The 24,998-nt window shown below is 47.8% G+C and overlaps 1 pseudogene; it reads left to right on the forward strand.

The window, feature by feature from the left end:
• Positions 1-24,062: 24,062 nt before the first annotated feature.
• Positions 24,063-24,998, forward strand: part of LOC118549779 (small ribosomal subunit protein eS12 pseudogene) — a 28,534-nt pseudogene continuing 27,598 nt past the window's right edge.

A 24,998-nucleotide genomic window follows, 5' to 3' on the forward strand; every position in this document is an offset into this window, starting at 1 on the left:
ACAAAGGCAAGAAGGTATAAGTGAGGAGAAACTAATACCCTCCCTACAGTAGGAGCTAATAAGATTGGAACCATAATTCCAACAATGCTAAGTGAAGGGGCCACAAGGACTTGGCTCATCCTGGGCCTCAGTGCACCATTCCAGAGGCCCTGGTATCTCTTTGAGTATAGGGAACACTGCCTGAGAGATTATGGGGAGAAACTGAGCTCCTCTAGAGAAAGCTCCAGACACTATAGAACCATCTGGTCTAGAGAAATCTATATTTGCATCTCAACACTACTGTCACAGAAAGCCATGGAGCCAATTGTCCTTCCTGAGATATGAATACCATCGGTGGGAACACAGAACATTAGTAGCTTGGAAACTCGAACGGGCCTGGGGGAAAACTATATAAATTGTGAGAAAACAACCCTTGTGATCATTTCACTTCAGTGCACATTGAGTTTTTATCTTATATGGGTCCCTCTTCCTTACATTTTTTAAAAACATGACAGAGTAGTTATATCTTGTATTTAGCACTGAAATTTTGGAAGAAAATCTCTTCCTTAGTCAAACCCTCCATTTTAGTTCCCTCCAAACTAGTTTTTATACCTTTTTGGGAAGGGGGGAAGGAGACATTGAGGGGTGGTCTGAGATTTCTTTGAGAATCATATAAAAGCTTAGGTCTTTCCAGAAAAAAAAAAAAAAAAACCCACACAGATACACTGTGATAAGCAACCTCTGTGATGGCTCCCAATATTTTCTTGGTATTCACACCCTTGAATAACCCCTTCCCCTTGACTGTAGGCTGGACTTAGTGACTTGTTTCAAATGAATTGGATGTGGCAAAAGTGGTGGGATTAGGTTACAAAAAGACTATGGATTCCTTATGTATATTTTCCCACAATAATAATAATAACAATAATAAAAGACTGTGGCCTCCATCTTGCTTGTTCGGTCTCTTGCTCTCTTGCTCACTCACTCTGAGAAAGCCAACTGCCATCTTGTAAGCTACACTGTGGAGAGAGTCACATTGCAAAAAACTAATGTCTCTGGGCAATCGCTAGCAAGGAACTGAGACCTGCCAACAGCCACGTGAGTAGAAGCAGATTCACGTTCAGAAAGCCCTCAGATGGAGAACATAAGCAGTAACCTCTTTGACATCGCCCACAGCAACTTCTTTCAAGATACATCTCCAAAAGCTAGTGAGACAAAAGCAAAAATGAACTTTTGGGACTTCATCAAGATAAAAAGCTTCTGCACAGCAAAGGAAACAGTCAACAAAACAAAGAGGCAACCCACAGAATGGGAGAAGGTATTTGCAAATGACACTACAGATAAAGGGCTGGTATCCAAGATCTATAAAGAACTTCTCAAACTCAACACCCAAAAAACAAATAATCAAGTCAAAAAGTGGGCAGAAGACATGAAAAGACACTTCTCCGAAGAAGACATACAAATGGCTAACAGACACATGAAAAAATGTTCATCATCATTAGCCATCAGGGAAATCCAAATCAAAACCACATTGAGATACCACCTTACACCAGTTAAAATGGCAAAAATGGACAGGGAAAGAAACAACAAATGTTGGAGAGGTTGTAGAGAAAGGGGAACCCTCTTACACTGTTGGTGGGAATGCAAGTTGGTACAGCCACTTTGGAAAACAGTGTGGAGGTACCTCAGAAAATTAAAAATAGAACTACCCTATGACCCAGCAATTGCACTACTGGGTATTTACCCCAAAGACACAGATGTAGCGAAAAGAAGGGCCATATGCACCCCAGTGTTCATAGCAGCAATGTCCACAATAGCCAAACTGTGGAAAGAGCCGAGATGCCCTTCAACAGATGAATGGAGAAAGAAGATGTGGTCCATATCTACAATGGAATATTACTCAGCCATCAGAAAGGATGAATACCCAACTTTCCCATCAACATGGATGGGACTGGAGGAGATTATGCTAAGTGAAATAAGTCAAGCAGAGAAAGTCAATTATCATATGGTTTCACTTATTTGTGGAACATAAGGAATAGCATGGAGGACATTAGGAGAAGGAACGGAAAAATGGGGGGGGAATTGGAGGGGGAGACGAACCATGAGAGACTATGGACTCTGAGAAACAAACAGGGTTTTAGAGGGGGGATGGGTTAGCCCGGTGATGGGTATTAAGGAGGGCACGTACTGCATGGAGCACTGGGTGGTATACAAAAACAATGGTTCGTGTATCACCACATCGAAAACAAATGATGTATTGTATGGTGACTAACATAACATAATAAAATTAAAAAAAAAAAAAAAAGAAAGAAAACCCTCAGATGAACGCAGCACCAGGTAAGCCACACCTGGATTCCTGACACACAAACCTTGTGATAATAAATATTTGGTTTTTTAAGCTGTTAAATTTGGGGATCATTTGTTACACAGCAATAACTAATGCACATCCATGCACACAGGATTTTACACAGAGGTTCAGGGGATTCCAGGATATCCTAAATCTCACTCCATGGCTCTGCCACATTAACTCCATGTTAAAAATCCCTAGACTGGGAGGTGCCTGGGTGGCTCAGTCAGTTAAGCATCTGCCTTTGGCTCGGATCATGATCTCAGGGTCCTGGGATCAAGCCCCCTTTTGGGCTCCCTGCTCAGCGGGGAGTCTGCTCCTCCCCTCCCCCGCTTGTGCGCTCTCTCTCTCTCTCTCAAAATAAATAATAAATCTTTAAAAAAAAATCCCTAGACTGGGGGCACCTGGATGGCACAGTCGGAGGAGCATGAGACTCTTGATCTTGGGGTTGTGAGTTTGAGGCCCACATTGGGTGTGGAGACTACTTAATAAAAACTTTAAAAACAAAACAAAAAAACTTTAAAAACCTCCCTAGACCAGTGATGACCAATAGAAATATAATAAAAACCACACAGATATTTTAAATTTTCCAGTAGCCACATTAAAAAAGTAGAAACAGGTAAAAATAATTTTGATAGCATATTTTATTAAACTAACATGTCTAAAATACCATCACTTCAATGTGTAATCAATATTAGTATTATTTATGAACTATTTCCCATTTTTGCTATAAATCTTTGAAATCAGTCATGTCTTTCAATATACAGCACATCTCAATTGGGACTAGCAATATTTCAAGTGCTCAAGAGCCACAGGTGGCCAGTGGCCTCTGTGGTGGACAATGCAGCCCTGGACTCACATGAAATTCAAGTAATGAACAAACTTTGACTTCAACAAACTCTGACTATCATAGTACCTGCTACCTGATAGGGAGGCTAGCAGGGCCCATTACTATTGAAAAAGCGCAAGGGGGTAAAGATGATAATACTCTCCACATTGATCTACAGATCCAACACAATTTCCATCAAAATCCTAAGTAGGTTTTTTTTTTTTTTGGCAGAAATTGACAAGCTGATCTTAAAATTCATATGGAAATGCAAAGGACACATAATTGCTAAAACAATATTGAAAAAGAAGAACAAAGTTGGATGAATGACACTTCCCATTTCAAAACTTACTACAAAGCAACAGTAATCAAGAGAGTGTGGTGGGTGTTATAAGCAAAAAGAAAAAAAGAAAAAATAAATAATTAAAAGAAAAAGAGAGAGTGTGGTACTGGAATTGGATTGACATATAGATTAATGGGACAAAATTTAGAGTCCAAAATGAACCTATATATCTATGGTCGGTTGATTTTTTTAAAGATTTTATTTATTTATTTGAGAGAGAAAGAGAGAGAGCAAGAGCCGGGGGGAGGGGGGGACAGAGGCAGAGGAAATGAGAGAATCTCAAGCAGACTCCCTGCTGAGCCCAGAGCCCAATGTGGGACTCAATCCCACAACCCTGAAATCAAGAGCCGAAACTAAGAGTCAGATGCTTAACCAACTGAGTCACCCAGGCACCCCAATGGTCAGTTGATTTTTGACAAGGGTGCCAAGACCATTCAATGGGGAAAGAATAGTCTCTTCAACAAATGGTGCTGGGACAACTGGATGTTCACATGTAAAAAAATGAAGTTGAACCCCTACCTCATACCATATACAAGAATTAACTCAAAATGGATCAAGGACTTAAATGCGAGAGCTAAAACTATAAAGTTCCTAGAAGAAAACATAAGGGTAAATCTTTATGACAGATTTGGCAATGGTTACTTAGATACAACACCAAAAGTACGTGCAAAAAAAAAAAAAAAAGAAAGAAAGAAAGAAAAAAATAGAAATATTGGACGTCATCAGAATTTAAATGTTTGTGCTTTGAAGGACACCATCAAGAGAATGAAAAAACAACCCACAGAATGGGAAAATATATTTTCAATCCGTATGTTTGATAAGGGACATGTATCTGAAATATATAAAGAATTCTTAGGGGCACCTGGGTGGCTCAGTTGGTTAAGAGTTTGCCTTGGGCTCAGGTCATGATCCTGGGGTCCTGGGATCAAGCAGGGAGTCTGCTTCTCCCTCTCCCTCTACCTTACCCGTCATTTTCTCTCTCTCTCAAATAAATAAATAAAATCTTTTTTGAAAAAAAGGAATTCTTACAACTCAATAAAAAGGCAACCCAATTTAAAAATTGGGCAAAGGATCTAACAGACATTTCTCCAAAGATAGACAAATGGCCGGTAAGTGCTTAACAAGGTGCCAACATGACCATGAGATATTAGGGAAATACACATCAAAACCGCACTGAGATACCACTTGACACGCACTGGGATGACTATAATTTTTTAAAAAAGGAAAATAGCAAGTGGTGGAAAGGCTGGGAAGAAATGAAAACTCCTCTATGTTGCTGATGGGAGTGGAAAGCTATGCAGCTGTTTTGGAAAACAGTCTGGCAGTTCCTCAAAATGTTAAACGGAGAGGTAACCTATAACCCAACAACTCCACTCCTGTGTATATATAGAGAATAAGTAGAAGTAGGGACTCAAACAGATACTTGTGCACCCATGGTCACTGCAGCATTGTTCACAATAACCAAAAGGTGGAAACAGCCCAAAGGCCCATTAGTGGGTAAATGGCAGCAGATAAATGGGTAACCAAAGTGGTTTAGCCATGTAATGGAATAGTATTCAGCCATAAAAGGGTGATGTAGTGACATGTACTATAACTTGGATGAAGCCTGAAAACATGATGCTAAGTGAAAGAAACCAGTCACAAGAGGCCACGTATTATGATTCCATTTTAATGAAATGCCCAGAACAAGGGACATCAGTAGAGACTGAAAGCAAATCAGTGTTTACTTCCCACCGGGGGAGGGGGGAGAGAGTAGGGAGTGATGGCTGATGGTTATAAGTTTCTTTTGGGGATGTTGAAAATATTTAAAGATTTATTTACTTTATTTTTTTAAGATTTTATTTATTTATTTGACAGAGAGACACACAGCGAGAGAGGGAACACAAGCAGGGGGAGTGGGAGAGGGAGAAGCAGGGAGCCGGAGGCGGGGCTCGATCCCAGGACCCTGGGATCATGACCTGAGCCGAAGGCAGACGATTAACGACTGAGCCACCCAGGCGCCCCTATTTGCTTTATCTTAAAGAGAGAGAGCAGAGGAAGGGACAGAGGGAGAGGGAGAGAGAATCCCTAAGCAGACTCCTGCTGAGCGCCGAGCCTGATGCGGGCCTCGATCCCAGGACCCCGAGATCATGACCTGACCCAAAACCAAGAGTCAGATGTTCAACCGACTGAGCCACCCGGGGGGCCCCCAAATTTTATAAAATTAGACAGTGGCTATGTTTGCACAGCACTGAACGTGCTAAAAGTTACTCAACTGTACCTCTGAAATGGGTACATTTTACCGTCCGGAAGCTGCATCGCAGTAAAGCTATCACCAAAGCTCCAGGGGCCGTTCAGGCATCCTTGGCGACACGGCATTGCCTCCGTTCTTTTTCAGGGCCATCTGGCGGCTGCCCGGTGCGGCGGAGACAGGGAGGGATGAAGACAATGAGAGTTAGGAGCCCCCGCTCAGCGCCCGCCCACGTGCTGTCGCATACCGCCATCTCCCGTCATCTGTGCTCTGGTTTTGCTCACTTCACACACGGGGGAATCGCCGGGTCAAAGCCATCCCACGAGGTAAGGGGTGGAGCCAGGATTGAACTGGAAGCCCGCCAACTCCAAGGTCGCGTTCTTTCTGCTCTCCCGCGCTCCTCTGGGAAATCCGCGCGGCGCAGAAGGACAGGTGGCCTTCGTCAGCCTGGTGGGCGCTGCGCGCGTCCCAGCGCCACGGCGGGTCGGGGGCGCTTTGAACCCTGGCCGCGGCTGCAAACTCAAACGCCCACTGGGGCCTGGCGGGTCACGAAGGGGGCCGGGCTCCGGAACGGCTGTGGTGAATTGGGGACCGTGCGGCTCGTCTACGGGGAAAGGCGGGTACCGGTCCCCGCTCGCTGTTGCCAAAGGGTCCCGAGGACCTGCGATGGCCAGATGCTGATTTTTCACAAGAAGCCAAACCTCTGGATGTTAAACGCTGGCGACCGAGCCAGAGTTTTAAGGCCACCTCTGGGGCAAAGCCAGCACTTGCCCGGTGATTCCAGCGGAGGGCCCACCAGCTGGCAGGTGTGAACTGGATAATCTCTGCTCCCTCTGGCTTTCGCATGGTCTGAGTCTCTCCGCCCCAGACCTGATCCTGCGGGCTCCGGTGAAGGCAGGGTTCACGCGCTGGGTTTCTGGATGCCCCGGGGCATTATCCCTGTGGGAAATCAGACCCCAGAGAACAGCCTCTCTGGGCCCGGGCTCCTAGTCTGGGGGGGCGGCGGCCGAGTATGGAAGGCACTTTTCCTCCCCAGCGTGGCCGTGACTTCCCCTCGAGCTCTTCCCCGGGCCTCTTGGGCGGGTGGGGAAATTTGGGTGAGCGGCACCCTGCGTGGATGGCAGGTGGTGTCTGGGACTCCAAGTTTTCGAAATCCGAGGCCTTGGTTGAACGTCTCCTACAAAGCCCCGCCCAGTGCGGTAAGAAGGTGGCATTTTGAAGCAGCCAGTCGTCGCTTTGTCCAGGGAGTAGGCCAGAGCCAGGAATGTGGACAAGGAGCTCCTTGAATTGTTAGGTTTTCGCCGTGGATATTGCCATGAATTTTGTGATTTCATCAAGGACTAGGTGCTACCTTATCCTTCTGGTGGTTTGGAAGGGATAAGGAAATAAATGTGATATTAATTAATATTTGGCCTTTAAAAACATACATTCATGCCTGCAGGAAAACCAAAATGAGAGAAAAATTCTTTTTGGCCAACAATTCCCCAGTGCATTAGAGTGGTCCCTGGAAGCATTATTAAGTCAGAAGATGTAAAATGTTTCCACAGAATGTTGTTTTTTAAGATTTTACTTATTTGAGAGAGAGTACAAGCGGGGCGGGGGGGTGCAGAGGGAGAAGGAGAAGCAGACTTCCCGCTGAGCACAGAGCCCGACACGGGGCTCGATCCCAGGACCCTGAGATCATGACCTGAGCCAAGGCAGATGCTTAACCGACTAAGCCACCCAGGCGCCCCTCCATAGAATGTTGGATACTGATTCCATCTTCTTTGCTACAAAGAGAGAAACCTTCCGGTAAAAGCTAAAGGGTTGGGGTCCAAGAGGGCTCTGAATTGTCCTGGCCAATCTTTCCTACCTCACTGCCATTGACTGACCTTGGAGAGGCTGTACTAGAGGCCTGGACATGCTCAGGGACATAGGCCATGGGTAACAGGCCTGCTCCTGAGAGGCTGGTTCTGCTCAGGGCCCTCCTCCGAGGCCTGTGGAAGCTCATGTGCCGGAAATAGTCACCAACCCAGTTGTAGGCATTGCTTGCCCCCCATGACCCCTGTATCCCCATCTCCCAACTCTGCGGAATCATCTAGACAAAACCTGTTGGTCTTCACTCCAGACTCTCTGGCCCTCAGACCTCCATCTAGCCGAGTACCCTAGTTCCTTACCCAGGCTTTAACAGCCTCTTCGGGATTTGCTCTTCGGACTGCACCAGCTCACCCTCTCAATGATGCCCATTCTTGCTCTTCGGAGCCTGAATGAAATAAGGCCCCTGGAAAGATAGGACATCCTAATTGCCAGGGCCTGTGGCTATTTCCTCATATGGAAATAGGGTCTTTGCAGGTGTGATTCAATGAAGGGTTTTTTAATAGGGAGATTATCCCAGATTATCTGGGTGGGCTCTAAATGCAATGACAAGTGTCCTTAAAAGAGGGAGCTCACTGAGATTTAACAGGCAGAAGAGGAGGAGGCAATGTGACCTGCCACGGGGACAGAGATTGGAGGGCTGTGGCCAGAAGCCAAGGAATGCTGGCCCCCACCAGAAGCTGGAAGAGGCTAAGAAGAGACTCTTCCCAAGAGCCTCCAGGGGTAGCGCAGCCCTGACAACACTGTGATTTTGGACAAGTAACCCTGATTTTGGACTTCCGGCCTCCAGAACTGTGAGAGGAGAAATTTCTGTGCGTTTTTTTTTGTTTTGTTTTGTTTTGTTTTTGTTTTTTTAAAGATTTTATTTATTTATTTGCCAGAGAGAGACAGCGAGAGAGGGAACACAAGCAGGGGGGAGTGGGAGAGGGAGAAGCAGGCTCCCCGCCGAGCAGAGAGCCTGATGCGGGGCTCGATCCCAGGACCCCGGGATCATGACCTGCACCGAAGGCAGATGCTTAACGACCGAGCCACCCAGGCGCCCCGAAATTTCTGTTTTTTTAAGGCACCAAGTTTATAGTCATTTGTCACAGCAGCCACAGGAAACAATAGAGGAGGGCTGTATCTCAACTTTGGGCAAGACTCCTTCCGGGTTAGGGACCTCACCTGGCCCCTAGGGACGTACCAAAGAGGAGAGACCAACAGGGCCAACAAAGGCCTCGGTTCTTTAGGGTGAGATTTTGGGGTCCAGGAACCTTAGGGAACACCACTGAAGAAAGTGGATTACTTTATCTCGAGTCACACAAATTTAGAACCTGCAGGAAACACAAGACTAGTGAAGTGCTTTATGACAAGACCAAGTCCTCCAAGCAGACTCGTTGGCAGGCATGACCCTCCGGAGGACCTGGTTCTGATGCTTCCAGAATCTTCCTGGCAGGTGGGTGAGAAAGCACTAACCTCAAAGTATTTTGCATAAACTTATTTATCAAATGCAAGCCCTCCCTCTTGGCCTCGGTTGCATCCTGGTAGCATCTGGGGAGCTTTTGAAAATCCCAACACACAAGTTGCAACCTAGACCAATTAGATCAGAATCTCTGGGGATGCGGGGCTCCTGGGTGGCTCAGTAGTTAAGCGTCTGCCTTTGGCTCAGGTCATGATCCCAGGGTCCTGGGATGGGGCCCTGCGTTGGACTCCCTGCTCAGTGGGAAGCCTGCTTCTCCCTCCCCCTCTGCTTGCCGCTCTGCCTACTTGTGCTCTCTCTCTATCTCTCTGTCAAATAAATAAATAAAATCTTTAAAAAAAAAAGAAGAAGAATCTCTGGGGATGGGCCCCAGATATCAGTGTGTTTCAAAGCACCCCAGATGATCCCCACGTGCAGCCAAGGTTGGGGACTGCCCCTTAAGTCGTAACCCTCAGCCTCATCCACCTGCTTGCATAATGCAACCCTGGGAGGTCAGGATGGAGGAAGACAAGGGAAAAGGATCTTTTGAGATCTCACGTTCCACCTAGCTAGAGAGAGGGAAAGAAAAGCAAACAGTGAGTGGAACAAAAAGCTCTTCTGAGCCCCGTCTGAGGACCTCCAGATGAGTAACCCAGCGGGTTCAGTGCACCGGACAGTCTCACCCCCCAGTGGCATTCCAGAAGCACCGATTGACAGGCTCCTGGTCCCCTTGGATCAGGAATGACCCTGGGGTCCTGGGATTACTTGGTTTAAAATAGCACAAGTCCTCGAGCTAACAGGGGCATCCCTGGATGCTGTTATCCTGATAGAAAGCTCATAGGGGATGTCATCAGAGCAACGACTGACCTCCTCTAGCAGAAAAGGAATAAAGACAACAAACTCTCTTTTCTCCTCCCCTTCCAGAGTTTTCTTCCCAGAATAATTATAATGTCTGTATAGAAATCTGACTAGTCACTGTCATTGCCATGAACTATGGATCATTTATGCTCAGTTATCGTGCCCTGTAGAACCAAGTGGAAAAACCGTCATGCAAGTCTAATGAACTGTGTATGAGGTTGGATTTCAACATGAAACTCTGTTTAGCAGTCTTCAATTGCTGCTCGCTCTCATAGTGCTGTCCTAAGTCCACAATCTTCAAATATTAGAGGGAACATTTCTTCCTGGTGCTTGGCTCTCTTGAGTAATGGATGTCGTCCGCTAAGTCACCAATGCTCAAAGCAGAGTTCTGTGTCTGAGACATTTGTAACTTTGAAAAATGCCAGTCGGACCTCAGAGATGAAAAAAGGGAGCCTTGGAGCAGGACTGTTGGAATAAAACATGACGAAATTTGCACCTTCCTTGCGTGTTTTTATAGCTACCAAATTCACGGTACCAACGTGCTGGTTTATCGTGGAAATTGTAAATGCAGCAGAGCCCCTGGGAGCCAATATAACGAAAAGGTGGATTTGTGTTTGCTGTAGCCAGCCAAAAATAATGAAGCTGAAGCAGTCCTCAGAGAGAAAAAGGGCTCGGCCAGGAATGTGTGGGAAAACAAAACTACTCTGTGCCGCTCCAGCTCAGCTTGGGAGAAGAGAGAGTGTCAAGAAGGTCGAGTTTCGAGACTCTCCCTAGGAACTCATTGCAAGCCAACAGATTTGCTCTGAAGTCATTGTCCAAGAGGGAACGTCAGAGCTTTGAGGATGGAGAGAAGAAATAGGATGAGGCCTGGCTCCATCCAGCTCCCGACTAGACATGGCAAGTGGAGTCACCTTGGGCCATTGCTGTGTCCTGGGGGGAGATGGGTGGGGAGAAGGGCTCCCATAGTGGGGGAAGGGGGTGGGGGGGTGGGGCCAGCAGGCAAGTAAGCCAAGCCTAAGAAGCAGTCAGAATCCTTTGGTAACAACTTAATGGCATTCCCCTCAGCTGAGGTAAGGGGGTTCCTGTTAGAAGCAGATGAACAGCTCCTGGCATGTTTACACAGCTAGTGAGTTTGTTGTCTAAGAAAGTTGCCGTTAATCAAATAGAGTGTATTTTGTTCAGAGTCGGATCCTTCTGAAAATAAACATCTGATCTTATTTCACTAGAAATCCACCGTTGCAGCCTATTCCGACGTTATCAGAGTTTTCGCTCTTTAAATGCCACCTTAAATAAATTGTATTTGGTGGTTTTTACCCCTTGCCCCGCCCCACCACCCACAAAAAATCCAAACTACAGCCCCCAAGCCAGAGCACTGAAAATCGTGGCCTTCGTGTCTTTGGTGGCAGCTGGTGGGACCTGCTGAAGCTTCAGAGGCACATTGCGTTTGATGACCATCAGCTCTCCTCCTGCAACTTGAGGATTGGAGAGCCTCTAACACCACGTTTCCTTTGAAAGTCAAGGGTGTGTGCGCTGGCAATACATTTTTCCTCGTGGACATAACCAATTTTAAGTGCCATCAGTCCAAAGATCCCCAGAGCCTAAATAAATAGAAGTTGAGTTGGTACATGCATTTTTTAAACGTTTCAAGCATTTCAACTCCTACGGAAATATCCACAATCCATTTCAAAATGACACTGAAGGAGAAGAGGACAATCTCAATCTGTTCGTGTTTTAACTAACAGAGCCCTAACACTACCCGAGAGAAACATTCTAATGAAGTTAATTAAGAATTAATGAAGTTTACTAATTAGTAATTAATAAAGCTCTCATAATGTGACACCTGACATTTAGTTCCGTGATTTCTTTTCCTGGTTCCAGATGTTTTTTAATTATAAGAAGAGCGCCAGCCTCATAAGTGACGCTCTTCCATCTTTCCAATAGCCGTTGTTGATCCATGGGCATTTTTTTTCTCTCTGTGACTCATAGTAAAGGTCATTTTTCTTATTCCTTTGATGTTCACAGATGCATTTACATTCGAACAAATCCACAAAGTACCAGGACCAGCTACAGAAAGACACACGTCTTTGGAAATATATTTCAGATGGAGATGTTTTAGAAAACGCTAATATACAAATCAGTCCAGCCTAAGATGGAGCTTCGCTGAGCCTCATCTGCAGTCTTAGACATAAACAGTGGGGCAACAAACTGCCTGGCCCAACTGAAGCAATCAGAGTTCCAATACACAACAAATTAGTTTCGCACCAAGGGAAAGGTCATTTCTTTAATCCATGTCTTTGGGGAATGTACACAAATGTCATTCTTCCCAACCTACGTAATTAAACAGTTTAACTGGTGTGGCCATTCACTGTTTATTTTCCCATTGGAAAATAACATCCAATGGAAGGATGTTAGTTAGCATCAGGTGACAAGGAGAGAATAAAGACAGTTGCAAATGTGTGGATGATCCACCCCCCAGCCCGCGGGTGTGTGTGTGTGTGTGTGTGTGTGTGTGTGTGTGTGTGTGACAAGTTGCTTTCCCTCTCTCTAAGGGAGCCAGGAAAGGCTTGCCTCAGCCCCCACGGCAAGAATCAACATCAGAGAGCCTCTTTGCCAGGGAGGATGGGCTGCTCCAGCTTTCCTCCTTCCCTACCCGTGCGGCCACTGGATTTGGTTCTGGGACGACTGCCCACCTCACAAAGCCGGCGGCACAGGGTGCTCAGCTGGGAGGGGCAGCACGGGTAGGGGTGGAGGAAGGAAGCACTGGATTGGAAGTCAGATACACCGGGGTTACGGTCCCGGCTCCCGCACCATGTGACCTTGGACATGTGCCCACTCTTGTCTGAAGTTCACTATCTGCCTCTCTAAAAGGGGTTAATAGTACGTAAGGCAAAGTCTTGTGTAGGGTTCCGGGAGATGATCGGCGTGAAGCGAGGTTAGCACAGTCCTGGCAGGAAGTGAGTGCTCAGTCCAGGAAAACTCTGCCTCTGTGGACAAAGGAAGATTCCAGGGGTTGCATGTAGGGGACAGGAGGAGCCGTGATTGGGATGGGGCATGTGGAAGGACTTCTGGGGTGGCTGGCAGAGTCCCGTGCTGTGTCTTGGGTGGTGGTTACGAGGGCGTTAATACTGCAGTAACTCACTGAGCCGTGCGTTTGTTCTCAGTGTTGTTCTGTATCCGTGTTTTATTTCCTGATAAAAAGATTACAGTAAATAAAGGACAACAATTGTTTGCCTTGGAAGGAAGGAAAGAAAAAGAAAAAGAAAGAAATGAAGGAAGGAAGGAAGGAAGGAAGGGAGGGAGGGAGGAAGGAAGGAAGGAAAAAGAAAAAGAAAGAAACGGAGGAAGGAAGGAAGGAAGGAAGGAAGGAAGGAAGGAAGGAAGGAAGGAAGGAAGGAAGGAAAAAGAAAAAGAAAGAAACGGAGGAAGGAAGGAAGGAAGGAAGGAAGGAAGGAAGGGAGGGAGGGAGGAAGGAAGGAAAAAGAAAAAGAAAGAAACGGAGGAAGGAAGGAAGGAAGGAAGGAAGGAAGGAAGGAAGGAAGGAAGGAAGGAAGGAAAAAGAAAAAAAGAAAAAGAAACGAAGGAAGGCAGGAAGGCAGGCTTCCCTCCATGACCGCTGGCTGCCCTCTGACTCAAGAGCAGAGCCGATTTCCCATTTTGTCCATGAATAAAGCTCTTTCCACTCGTCCTAGACCACTTCATCACTGCTGACTACCTCCACCCCCTCCTCTGGCCACTCTGACCCCTGCTTTTCTTGCTCCCTTTTCTCAGCTGGCCCTTAACATATCCGTGGCTCCCACGGTCAGATCTGGGCCTCTTGATCTTCTCTGCCCCCTCTCCCTGGTGAGCTCATCCTCTCCCATGGCTCCCGTGACCGGCTCCATGCCAGGACTTGCCGACACTCTATCTCCCGTTCAGGTCCCTTCCTTAGGCCTCAGACTCCTTCTAAACACCTCATCTGGCCATGTCCACCTGGATGTGAAAAGGCACCCAGGCTTCGTACACCCTTGTGCTTCTCAGTTTCCCATGTAAAGCGCCCCGGGCCTGCACCCGGCTGTGAACTTTGATGTTAAGTCATCTCCACCCCCAGCATGAGGCTTGGAGCCATGATCCCAAGATCGAGTCACATGCTCTACTGATAGAGCCCACCAGGCACCCCTTTATTTATTTACTTATTTATCATTATTTTTTTAAGTAAGCTCTGCCCTTGGCTGTGAACTTGTAAGCACACCAAGCTGCTCTTACTCCACCCTGCCCTCATCCAGCGCAAGTGAACCCTGCTCTCATCCTGCGCCACCGTCTTCAGCCCAGATCTAGTTTCTGCTGCCACTTTATCCTGTCACCAGTCTGGTTCCGCAAAGGTCCCCCCACCTCCCCGAATTCCTGTCTCTTACCCTGATTCAGACCTCACTCTCCCAAGGATGTTGCTGTTCTAGTGGTCTCTGCATTGCTTTGAGTGAGCCCCATTACACCATGTGCCTTGTTGGTCCCACCCAATCCAGGTTCTAACACCGATATGCACGGTGTTCTTTCCCTATTTGCCCCAGCTCTGTGATTGGGAGAGAGGTGCTCTTGCTGAGGTCACAGGCCCTGCTGAGATGGGCCACCACCGCTGTCCTTCCAGAAAAGGTTACGAGGGACACTATTCAAAACCTTGACTACATCTTAGTGCTATGCACCTGGCCATTATAGACAGAGACTTTAGTCTGGGTTATGCAGAAGGAAGAGAGATGTCTGCGGCGCTGAGCGAGGATGATCATTCAAGACGAGTAATTGTGCTTGTGTTAAGGAAGACTCCGCATCCATGACTGAGCAATGTCATCACTTACTGGTGGTGGGCAACAAGAAAACCAACACATCCTAGTCCCAGCCCTCCCCATCTGACCTGTCTTGAGCCTTACCAAAAGCCAGAGACTGTTTTGAATGCCCCTAGAATGACCAGAGGACCGAGTGTGTATGTAGACCCATGTGAAAATGGACTTGGGTCCAAGAGGACTCATGCCAAGGCCCCCTACTTCATAACCTCACGCCCCTCCTAACCACTTAGGTCTCCAGCTATTCCAGACAAACACCAGCCGGTCCCATTCTTCTCCCCATCCCACGCTAAGCAGTCAGGGTCCCCACCAGCTTCTCCCTAGTGCCTCAGAGGAAAGAACTTAGACTTATTTCTTTTTTCCTTCACTTAGGTCTTAGAGGCACCTCAAACTTGACCTGTTGAATGGATACATTTACTTCCATCTGCCCCACCATCTGTTCCATCCCAGTAAATAACACCACCATCCACCTACTCACACAGTCCAATCAAGGCACCATTCTTCTTTCGGTTAACAGCTGTATTTATAACAGGCATCATTCATATGTCATAAAATTTAAACCTTTCAAACATACAGCTCAGTGGTTTTAGCATATTGACCATGTTGTGCAACAATCACCATTATCTAATTCCAGAACATTTTCATCGACCTGAAAAGAAGCCACGTACCTATGAGTGGTCACTCCTCATTGGGCCCCACCTCCCTCACTTGGCCAACGTAGTAGTCTGCTTCCTGTCTCTCTAATTTTGCCTATTCTGGGTATTTCGTGTACATGGAGTTATGACATGTGGCCTTTGGTATGTGGCTTCTTTAACTTAGCCATAATGTTTTCAAAGTTCACCCATGTGGTGGCATGGATCCATATTTATGACTGAATAATAATCCATCATATAGGTATAAAATTTTGCTTAACCATTCATCAGTTGATGGGCATTTGGCTTGTTTCCATCCTTTGGTGATTGTGAACACTGCTGCTATGAACATTTGAATGCAAGTGTTTCTTCGAATACTTATTTTCAATTCTCCTGGGTATACATCTAGGAGAGGAATTGGTAGGTTATATGGTAATTCTATGTTTAACTTACTGAGGAACCACCAAACTGGTTTCCATAGTGGCTGTGCCATTTTGCATCCTACCAGCAACATATGAGAGTTCCAATTTCTCCACATCTTTGCCCATACTTGTTATTTTCCTTTTTTATAAAGGTTTTTTTTTTTTTAATTTTAAGTGCCATCCACCTCCCAACATGGGGCTCGAACTCATAACCCCAAGATCAAGAGTCACGCTCTCTACCAACTGAGCCTGCCAGGTGCCCCTTTAGTTTGCCTTTTTAAAATTGTAGCCATCCTAGTGGGTGTGAAGGGGTACCTTATTGTGGTTTTGATTTGCATTTCCCTAATGACATGATGTCAAGCATCTTTACATGTGCGTGTTGGCCATTTGTATCTTTTTTGGAGATACATATGTCTTCGTGAGTCTCCTCTCTTGTTTTGTGGTGTTTCTCCTTTGGGTCTCTTGCACCTCCTCCCCCCTGCGTCTTAGTCCCCTTCTTCTTAGACTCCTTCATGGGCTCCTTCTGTTCTGTCTGCCCACCCCTCAGATTTGATCTTCCCTAGGGTTCTATCCAAAGTGCTTTGTTTGTTCTCACTCCACACACTGTCTTTGGGTGATCTCATCTGCCCCATGGTTTCACCTCTGTCTCCAAGTTGGCAACTCCTGGATCTTCCTCTTCAGCCCAGATCTCTTTCCTGGGCTCCCGGCCCATATATCCAGCTGCCTCCCCGATGGCTTCACTTGGGTGTCTCACAGCACCTCACACACTCAACGTGCCCAGACAGCACTCACCCCTCTCCCACCATTCCAGAGCTACTCCTCCTCTGCTCAGTCACACGGGCCCAAAACCCTGGAGTCTTCTTTGGCTCCTCATTCCAAATTTCTAATCAGTAACAACAGCCTACATATTCTACTTTGTGGATCTTTCCAAATAGACCATATGCCCAACAAAGACTTAGAACATTGAATTACTTTTTGGCCTACCACTCTAGGTAATAAACTATTCAAATAGAGCATGCTCATAAAATATTTTCAATTCGAATGAGTGCTCGACCTGTCTGAAATCTACTTCCTAGGTTAGGTATGAGAGGTGGGGCCCCTATTTCTGGGTTCAGTTTCACTTCTTTTCCTGCCTACTACCTCTTCCCTTGTCCATGACCTCATTATCTCTCACCTAGACTACGACGAGAGTCTCCTAACTGGTCTCCCTGCCTCCAGTTTCCCCTAGTTCTGAAATCTATTCTCTGCACTGACAGCGGGGTAAACTCCAGAAGCACAGCTCTGATTATGTTGCACCTATTTAAAAAAACTCTTCAATGGTTCTCCTTTGACTACACATATAAGCTAAAAATCTAAACTCATAGGCAAGTATTAGGGCACCCAGCTGGCTCAGTCAGCAGAGCAGGTGACTCGATCTCGGGGTTGTGAGTTCGAGCCCCATGTTGGGTGTAGAGATTACTTAAAAATAAACTGTTTTCAAACATAAATGAATAAGTAAACTCATAGGCAAGTATTGAAGATTCTTTGTGATTTGGCCCATACTGATTCTTCCAGCCTCATTTATTGTTCCTTCAGGGGCACTAAACTACCTGCCACGCCAAGAACACACTATTGTTCATTGCCCTCTGCCCCTTTGCACATGTTCTTGTTCTGTCTGTCTCCCTTGTTCCCTTCCTGTCCCACTCCCACAACAACTGGCCAACTTTTATTCTCCAAGATCCAGTATAAATATAATCTCCTCTGTGAAGCTTTATTGAACTTTCCCGGACAGAGTTAGTCATTCAATTCCACTTAGTTCAGCTAGCGCACACTCAGCTCCTATCACATGTCATGCGATATTAGGCGTAAGGGTACGATAATGATGAAGTATATAGGTCCTGCCCTGAAGGAGCTCATAGTACTGGGGGGAGGGACATGTTAAGAAAAAAAAGACCAGACAGCGTGGTAAATGCTGTGGAGAGAGGGTTCTACAAAAGCAATGGAAACACCTAAGAGGCAGTCAATAAACCTACCTGCAGGGGTCAGGGAAAGGTACCGTGAAGAGATGAAATGTGAGCCGTGTCTCAAAAGAGGCAGTGAGGTGAGCTAGAGGATGCAGAAGAAGGAGCGAGCTTGAGAAAGAAAATCCTGAGTTTGGTTGAGTCTGAGGCACCTGTGGAACATCCAGAAGACACTGAGAAGGCAGGTGGAAACACTAGGGGTCTGGAGCTCAGAACACACCAGCGAGGTGCTCATGCATATTCGAGAGGTGGTAGCACTTGGTGGTAGTGGGAGCCTTGGGAGGCTGGGGGGTGGGAGGTAAGACTGGGAGGGAGGCTGGTGCGCACCTGGCCCCTTTCCCAAGGGCTGCTGCACTCTTACCTCTCACGCGCGCTCTGCATGGCACAACTACGAGGTTGAGCACAACTCAGGGGTGGAGGTTGAGGCTTGCCCGTGTTAGCGTTTCTCCTTCTCCCCTAGCATCTTCTCTACTGCCTGGCATACAGTAGGCGCCCCATACCTGCTTGAACAGCAATCACTGAGATGAGGGGTGGATGTCAAGGGACTGTAGCTGTGAAAGACCATAATGTTCGTGGTTGTTTTCAGTGATGCTATTAAGGATCTCAGAGCCTTTGGGATGGGACCCAGAATAGGTTAGGGAAAGGGCTCAGCCCGAGAGAAGAGAGCATCAAGAAACAGAGGTAGATGTCCTCCTCAAAAAGCTTTCAAACGAATAAGGGCAACGCCGCCCCTGCGTCACCCACCTCATGTTGGGATCAGTTGTGACACAATCAAATCAAGGCTACAGTAGAGCATGTTTTGGGAAAAGCAGGACAAAATCGATTTGGGAAATCACAGGTTTATTTCACTCCTAGTCCCTAGTGTGCTGAGGTCAGGCAGGCGTGAGGCAGGGAATGAGCTCCAGAGGAGCCAGCCCTCCAGGGCACCTTAGGCGATTGGGTCAGGAGAAGACTAGGGAGAAAGAGTACCCCGCTTTGCCCAAGAGCCTCTCAACTTCCGTGCAATGCACTGGACCACGGGCTTTGACAAATCCAGACTCTGGGAAGCAAAGAGGTCTTCTGCCGGCTGGCTGAGGAGGGCTAATGAGAACCAAATATCTTCTCACTAGGTTTGGGGAACTCATCACTCAGTGCCGGGGTGGACTGGTGATGCGAAGTGCTGTGGGCTTGAGGCTTTAACCCGCCCAAGTGACAGCTTGATTTTCAGTCAACATTTTGCTCTATTTGCTTTATATCACATCGTATCCACTAACTCATCCCTCAATCCAGCCATCAGTGCATCTTATTTGGGGGGTTTATTTCCACATAAGCTGCAGATACAAGTACACTGTCCTCCCGAACGCTTGGCATTCACATAATTAACTAGAGTGTACGATGTGTTGGTTTTTCTTTCTTCGAGGTAAAATTTGCACACAAGAATTGCACAAAGCTTCAGTGTACATTTGACGAGTTTTATTTTGATGATTATACACCTGTACCTCGCAAGGTCCTATCAGAACGGGAAACCTGAGTTACTCGTGCTCCCCTCGGCAGACTCCACGGCCGACTGCATTCTGAGGTCATCTGACCGAGGAGCTAATGCATTTGCAGCGGATGCTAAGGTGACTTTTGTAGATGTAACGGACACTGGAGTGGAAAGAGCTGGTGAGCTTTATTGACTACAACAAATGCTAGAGAGGGCAAAATTCCCAGGCTCAGTCGGTTAAGCATCCAACTCTTGATTTCAGCTCAGGTCATGGCCTCAGGGTTCTGGGATCCAGCCCTGCTCAGCGGGAAGTCTGCTTCTCCCTCTGCCCCTCTCCCGCTCATGCTCTTTCTCTCTTTCAAATACATAAATAAATAAAATATTTTTAAAAACCAGAGTGCATTATTCCTTTAGGGTAGAAGGAACACCCCGCTGCAGCAAACCTCAGAGGCTGGGGAACAGGAGGAGGGAAAAGGGTGTAGGAATAATCAGGTTGACATTCAAGTGTACAGAGTCGAGCTTCATTCATTCCCACCTCACTAAATCTAGAATTGCAGTAGTTTCAACCAGACGGGTGAAGGTTGACCTTTAAACAATGTGTGCAAAAAGCAGGGATGGACCAGCAAGGCAATGGCTAGATATCTGGAGGGGCCTCAGAAGGCAGGTCTCCGGCTTGGAGACACCCAGGACTTTGTGCTTAGCCAGGATGTGCTCCCTGCTCTCCCAACCACTCACGTCATGCTCGGACTCATGAGGATCTTTTAAAAACTCATCTGAAAGTTGAATTTTTCGACACGTCCAAGTGCCCTTCCCTCCCAGTTTCAGTGATTCAGGGCGGCCTAATGCCTTGGTCATTACAGAAGGAGTTCTGTCCTGGAGAAAACTGAAGGCTGAAATGTGGTTAAGGTCAGGGCTTTATCTAGCCGACAAGGCACTCTCTTCTCACAGACTTAAGTCTCGAGCTACACATAAGATGCCCCCAGCCAGGCCAACTATCTTTAGCCGTGCCCTGCTGACAGCCTGAGCTAACCAAGCGGGTCAGATGCTATAGCCAAGGGCAGGGAGCCTCTCCTCCATGGTGGCTACTGACCCACAAAACAAATGTCGGTTGTAGGTCACACACAATTATCAAAAGCAACTTCTGTTTGCAGTGACTGCTTCTTAAGGGGAAGGGGAAGGTGCTGGGGCCCTGTTTCTACCGTCGAGTGACCTACACCAGGTCATTAAGAAAGTGGACCTAACACTTGATTCCACACACTTTCTGTTTTACGGATATGTTTCATTCCTTCTGGTGGCTGGAACGAGGAAGGGTGTGGAAGAGAGTGCAGAAAGGAAAACGGCTAGGAGGGAAAAGGAAGGTAGAAAATGATTGGAGGGGCCCCTGGGTGGTTCCATCAGTTAAGCGTCTGCCTTCAGCTCAGGTCATGATCTCAGGGTCCTGGGATCGAGTCCCGCATCGAGCAGGGAGCCTGCGCTGCTCCCCCACTTGTGCTCTCTCTCTCTGTCAAAATAAATATAATCTTTAAAAAAAAAAAAAAAGAAAATGATTAGAAACATGGGGTGCCTGGGTGGCTCAGTTGGTTAAGCGTCTGACTCTTAGTGACGGCTCAGGTCATGATCTCAGGGTCTTGAGATAGAGAGCCCCTTGCCAGGTTCCGCACTCAGTGCAGAGATTCTCTCTCTCCCTCTGCCCCTTCCCCTGCTCTCACTTTCTCTCTCCCTAAAATAAAATAAATAAATGAAAATCTTTTTAAAAAAATTATTGAAAAAGGTAAAGGTGTGGGGGGGTGCCTGGCTGGCTCAGTCGGTAGAGTGCGACTCTTGATCTTGGGGTCATGAGTTCGAGCCCCACGTTGGTCGTAGAGATGACTTTTAAAAAAGTAAAAGATAAAGGGGGAAGGGAGGCAGGGCTTGGCACCAGGGGTACTGAGAAAAAGAAACTGGCAGATAGAAAGGTAAACGGGTAACACGGAAACTGGAGATAGACACAGCAAGGGAAAGAAAACGAAACAGAGAAGATCGGGGTATCAGCCAGGCCGACACTTTAATTTTATTGAGGGGGAAACTGAGGCTCAGAGAGGGGAAGTGATTTGGCCAAAGACCTGCTGCTGGTTAATGCTTGAGCTGAGGCTAGAAGTCCATCCTCCAGACTCCCGGGTCAGGAGGATGTCCATCCCAGCACAGGCAGCCTACATTCCAGACTTTCTTGGAGGGCCCCGACATCATTTATTCAGGCAAGACGTTACATGACGAATGTGAATTTAGGGGGGAGAGCAGAAGCCCCAGGTCCCACCAGACCAAGTCTGGGCAACCAAGAGCCACGGTGTGGTCAGAGCCGGAAGCCTCGGGCCCACGGGCTCTGCCGAGCGAGGGGGTGCCCGGCAGGGGCTTGCAGGGGTCCCTGGGCCGACGGGGGCCCGTGGATGGACTGCCTTGGCCAGGAGGAGAAAGCTCAAGCCCCGGGCCGCATATCGGGTGCCCCCTGGGAGCACAGCTGCGCACCCACTGCCCGCTCCCAGCACGGATGCGGAGACCGCACGGCGGCTCCCGGGGAATCGGACGCAGAAGGGGTGAAGGCTCCCCGACCGCAAGCTGCCCCTGGGCTCCCTCTGGGCTGGCCTCTCGGCTCTGCCGATCCGGGGCAAGAGAGAGATCCGGGCCAACGCCAGGTTTGTCTTTCCGTTAGGGCCCCTCCAGCCTGACGGCTCCAGCAAGTACTTTGTGGTCGCCCCGAAGTACTCGGCAATTCACAGGGAAGCCCAGTCTAACCTGTCTCCCTCCCACAGCTTCGCAAACTTTTCACTCAACTTTCCCACGGCTGGATATAATTAGGCACAGAACCAGAGGTTCCTGAAGCCTGCCATAGGCCTACGTATATACCCATTCGCATGTGCAGAAAATGCTTTTGATCCCCAAATCTTATATAGAAAAGCTGCTTACAGTGAAGTTGCTTAAAAAGCCCTCATCTAAGTGGCACTTATCTTTTTCAGGAGTAAATCTGGGTTTAATTCCCGCTTGGCCTCATCCAACCGTGCAGGCAAGGTTCCTCACCCGCCTATTGTTCTGCTCTCAAAACCCTACGGAATCTTCCTTCAGTTCAATCCCAGGCTTAGAGTCATATGATCTGGGGAGGCCATGGTGAATGTGACAAAGAGTAAGTGCTGCGAGTAAGGACTGAAATGTCCTAGGTGGCAGAAAAACCTGAGTAGAGTGACTAGCACCTAATAGATGCTCAAGAAACATCTGCCGTAAGAGTCCTTTGCCATCAGTCGACCTAAAGTCATTTCGCTAACGCCCAGAGAGATGAAGTGACTTGTCCAGGATCAATCAGCTGGTCGGTGACACAGCTTCCACCAGGTCATGGGTTGTTCATACGAAAGGGGAATTTTTAAAAAGTAGGATCCTTCTAGAATCACAGTCTTCAAGGATTGCCAGAGCGATCTCCTTGGACCTGGCACCCAGCGATAGACTGAAAGTGCTCACGATTACCGTCCACTGGTTTTAGTCCTGCCCTCTGGCTCAACACAGAAGAAGCCACATCCTTCTACGTGAAAAAGATTTGATGCCAGTCAACGCAACCTCTCCAAAGCCCCGGATCCTTCAACTGTTCTCCACTCTCACCGTCCCTGTCACCCTCCTGTGGTTCATCGACGTCCCTCGGACAGTGATGCCCAGAGGCGGGCGCCACCCTCTGAAGGGGACTGCCTGGCCAGTGAAGGGGCACAATGCCCTCCTTGGCTCCTTCCTCCGGATGTTATCCGACTATGTTGGCTGTTTCAGCGGTCACGTGGCACTGTCCGCCCTTATTTAACGTGTGGTCAGCTCAACCCGCCTCCCCCGAAGGTCTTTTTCATAGAACTGTTGTCAAACCGTGTCTCCCTCATGTGGTTTTTGTACACCTGAATCTTTGTAAACTCGGCACAGCACTCTCTGTGTGCCCCACGATCCAAGTTCTGGTCACCGAGGGAAGATGCCACTAGATTCTCCTGGGCCGGAAGGCCTAGGGCTAAATGTGGAGCCTTGAGCAAAATGTTCTTCCACACTGGCTTTTTTTTTTCTACCTACTGTATTTCGATCTATAAGAAAATTAAATCGGGATAATTTCTGCAAACGGATGGCACTTAATGGTTTAACAGATCGCATGCGTATGTTGGGAAGAGTGGCATTTATTAAGCGACTGCTGTGTGCCAGGCATTGTTAAGTGCTTTATACATACATATTGCCTCATTCCTTCCGATAGAGGCGGGATCGTTATCTCTGGTTTATAGACAAGGAAAATGAGGCTCAAGAGAGTCCACTGTTACCAAGGGGAAGAGCCGGGATTGGAACCTAGTCCTGATGAACTCCAAAGGCCATGTTCTTTCATTTACACTAGGGGTTCTTAACCTTGGCTGCACATTAGAATCACCTGGGGAGCTCTAGAGCCTCCCAACACCCAGGCCCCACCCCGGGCCAATTAAAGCTGTGTCCCCAGAGGCAGAGTCTGGGCTTGAGTAGGTTTTAAAAGCTCCCCAGGTTGGGGTGCCTGGGTGGCTCAGTCAGTTAAGCGTCTGCCTTCGGCTCAGGTCATGATCCTGGGGTCCTGGGATCGAGTCCCGCATCGGGCTCTCTGCTTTGCAGGGGAGCCTACTTCTCCCTCTCCCCCTGCTCTTCTCTCTCTCTGTCAAATAAATAAAATCTTTAAAAAAAAAAAGCTCCCCAGGTGATTCTAATGGAACAGTAAAACCGCTGCTTTCGACCGACGTACATTAGTCCGGCGTGGATGGGAGTGCAAGGGCGAGGTTCTCCACATTTTTAGCACTGGCTGCTTCGAAAAGCAAGACTGAAGTCGTGTAAGGCGCTAGCATCCAACACATGGCGATGGAGAACCTGAGCCTGGGGCTCCCTGATCTGATGGAGGAGGTGAGGGTAACCACGGAAGCTCCATTCTAACTTCGACCTCTCGAAGCTTCTGCAGTTCATAACCTCCGAGCCACAGGCCTTCTCCTGACCGTCTTCAGTTTGAAAAGACGGGCCCGGCCCATCTCCTGCGTGACCAGCCTACAGGTGGGTCCTCGACGTTCTTCTGTGTTTCTTTGATGGATCAGAACCAAAGTCCCGGGATTTGGGTTCCTTCTGGGAGGTCGGCCTGTAGGAACGGAGACTGTGTGGAGTCCTTCCTGTCCTCTCTCCTTCCAGGGGAGAGCTCCTGATCAAGGGTTTTCAAAATTAGGAACGGACATGATGCAACTAAGAAAATAATTTGTATATTAGCAGGAGGTGCAAATCCCCAAAGAGCCCGTTGGAAAAAAAAAAAAAAAAAGACATTCCGAGTCAATGGGAAGTTGTAAAACCCAGCACCGTGAGAACAAAGGGCGCAACCATATGGAATAGCTTATGGGAGGCAGGGCAGGGGAGCCCGCGTGGGAACAGCGCGGGCTCCAGAGAGACACCTAGATCTGTTCAGGGAGAAGCCAGGAAGCCCTGGGAATCTGAGAGAGCCGGAGGAGCGTGGTTGGAGTAATTCCTCCAAAGAGGGGAGAGTTAGGCTAACCGTCTTCTTCCTGCCCTTACCGCGCCTTCTGTTTTTCCTGGAGGTCGCGTGGGCACGCGGGGTGACTTGCTCCCCGTCCGACCTCCGGTGCTGGCCCGAGAGGTTCTTTTGTCAGCAAATCCTGCATGTGGGTTTCCCCCTTGACAGCGGTCGGGGCCGTGGGAATAAACCATGTATCTCTCAGAAACCGGAATGTGATCCCAGAGTTGGTTCCCTGTCTGATTTAGGCGAAATACACATGTTCCCTTAGACTGTGGAGAAAA

This window comes from Halichoerus grypus, chromosome X, assembly GCF_964656455.1.
Source record: "Halichoerus grypus chromosome X, mHalGry1.hap1.1, whole genome shotgun sequence".
NCBI classification, from domain to species: domain Eukaryota; kingdom Metazoa; phylum Chordata; class Mammalia; order Carnivora; family Phocidae; genus Halichoerus; species Halichoerus grypus.